The sequence below is a fragment of the Macaca mulatta genome, chromosome 8 (assembly GCF_049350105.2).
Source record: "Macaca mulatta isolate MMU2019108-1 chromosome 8, T2T-MMU8v2.0, whole genome shotgun sequence".
Taxonomy (NCBI): domain Eukaryota; kingdom Metazoa; phylum Chordata; class Mammalia; order Primates; family Cercopithecidae; genus Macaca; species Macaca mulatta.
Window position 1 is genome coordinate 75,235,183 of NC_133413.1, and position 2,806 is coordinate 75,237,988.

The 2,806-nt window shown below is 34.0% G+C and overlaps 1 pseudogene; it reads right to left on the reverse strand.

Moving 5' to 3' along the window:
• Window positions 1-2,275: 2,275 nt before the first annotated feature.
• LOC114680140 (cytochrome c oxidase subunit NDUFA4 pseudogene) lies at window positions 2,276-2,598 on the reverse strand (annotated as a pseudogene).
• Window positions 2,599-2,806: the final 208 nt, after the last annotated feature.

The window sequence follows — 2,806 nt, forward strand, 5'->3', positions numbered from 1 at the left end:
GTGACAGATTGGATTAAGAAAATGTGGCACATATACACCATGGAATACTATGCAGCCATCAAAAAGGATGAGTTTGCGTCCTTTGTAGGGACATGGATGCAGCTGGAAACCATCATTCTTAGCAAACTATCACAAGAACAGAAAACCAAACACCACATGTTCTCACTCATAGGTGGGAACTGAACAATAAGATCACTTGGACTCAGGAAGGGGAACATCACACACAGGGGCCTATCATGGGGAGGGGGGAGGGGGGGAGGGATTGCATTGGGAGTTATACCTGATGTAAACGATGAGTTGATGGGTGCAGCACACCAACATGGCACAAGTATACATATGTAACAAACCTGCACGTTATGCACATGTACCCTACAACTTAAAGTATAATAATAATAAATAAATTAAAAAAAAAAAAAGATTTTTTGATCAACATTAGTAAGTATGTTTTATTGGTTTATTTTTGTACAATCATTATCAGAGGTTGATATGAATATCATGTTTATAGAACTGGAAATCTGGAAGTTTCCCTTCTTTTTCTATATGGAGCACTTTAAGAAAATTTGGTATCTAAACTTTAAAAGCTTGGTAGAATACCCTATGAAACCATCTAGTAGTCCCTGTCTTTTCATTGAGGAAAATGCTCAAGATTCTATTTTGTCTGCAATAACTGATTTGTTTAGACTTTCTTTACTAGTGGGGTCAGGTTGCGTCATTATATGTTCCTAAACAGTTTTAATTTTACCTAAGTTTTTAATATTATTTATATAGTTGCATGATAGTGATTTTTAAAAGTTTTTCTCTGTTTCATTGGATAATTTCTCGTTTATTATTCTTATTTAATTGGTGCCTTTCCTTAACTAAATTTAGTTGTCTAGGTTTTATTTTTTCAAATAATCAATTTATTCATTTCTCTGATTTTCTGTCTATGTTTTTCTCTTTTCTAATTCATTTCTAATTTTATCTTTATTAATTTTTCCTTTTGTCTTTCTTTTGATTTGCTTTGTTGAGCACATTTAGCTTTGGGGTTAAAAATTTAATTTATTTATTTTATCATCTTTGATATAGATATTAAAGGATATAAATTTTCCTAAGAAAATTTACTACTTTAACAATTTTCCATAGATTTACTTTATGTGTTTGTTTTTATTTTCCATAAATTTTGCAGCTTTGTTTTATGTTTCCTCATTGATCCAAGAGTTGTTCATAGAAAGTTTAAAATTTATTATTTATCTATTTGTGTATTTATTTATTTATTTATTTTTGAGACGGAGTTTTGCTCTGTCACCCAGGCTGGCGTGCCAGTAGCGTGATCTCGGCTCACTGCAAGCTCCGCCTCCCGGGTTCACGTCATTCTGCCTCAGCCTAACAAGTAGCGGGGACTACAGGCACCCGCCACCACGCCTGGCTAATTTTTTGTATTTTTAGTAGAGACGGAGTTTCACCATGTTAGCCAGGATGGTCTTGATCTCCTGACCTTGTGAGTCACCCACCTCGGCCTCCCAAAGTGCTGGGATTACAGGCGTGAGCCGCTGCGCCCGGTCAGGAAATTTTAAATTTTTACACGATTGGTATCTTCTTAAAAATTTGTATTTTCTTACAGATTTGTAGTTTTATTAAATTTTGATCAGAAAATCTTACTTGAATTATTTTACTTTCTGGAATTTATTGAGGCTTTACTTGTGGTCTAGTCTGGTTAGTTTTTATATATATATACAAGTGCACTGAACAAGGAATATTCTCTAATTTAGAGGAAAATAATATATTGCTATCCAGTTGCTTGTTAAGTTTTTGTTTGTATTTTCTATATTTTTATCATTTTTTTGTCCACTTATTTACCTATTTCATAAAAAGGTGTGATAAAGTCTCCTATTATTAGAGTGTCTCTATTTCCCCTTCCATTTCCTGTAGTATCTCCTTTGTAACTGTTGCTATTGTGTCATTTGTTATGAATTGCAGACTTTAGCTTCAAGAAGTGTACTTCTTTGTCTTGGTTAATGTTTTCTGGCCTGAATTCTACCTTTTCCGATATCAAAATTGTAACTTCTGCATCATTTTTATTTGCATTTACCTGTTGTATATTCACTCATCCTTTTAATTTTAACCTTTTATTTGTTTCAAGTTTCAGTTATGTATTAATCAGTGTATTCTCCAACACATTACATCAGCATGACTTCATACATCAAGAGGAGAAATATTTCCTGGTTATGTAGAAAATTGTGCAGACGGCTTCTGGAAGACTTTCATTCTAAAGCAGCTTTATATTGAAATATTTCATTTAAATATCTGGACCTTCTTTCTTCAGTTTGCTGTAATCTATATTCATTGAGTAAAACTCATTTTGATCATTGGGACCCCATTTGTTCCAGGGCTCTGGGTTATTCTTTCTGTCCCAGCTAACATCTGGATTGAACAATGCCAGATGCAAGACAAATAGTGCTACTCCAGTACCTCCAGCTCCAATGAATACAAAGAGGGGGATCAAGCTCGGATGCTTCTTGGCCTGGAGAATCTGGAAGAGCATGTTTGTGGCAGAGGCCTCCGACTCAAAAGGAAAGAAAAAGCCTAGCCACTAGGTCCTGGGCTAAATAGTATCTCAATTTTAAACTTTTGAATTTGTTTATTTCAATTGTGTCTCTTGAATACAGCATAGTGTAGGGTTACCTTTGTTAGTCAATATGAAAATCTCTTTCAGTAATCAAGATAAGCTGTTACTTTTATTAATACTATTGATATGTTTGCTTTCAGTATTATCATATTGTTGTATGTTACATTTGCCACATACTATGTGGTCTCTTTTCCTTCCTAT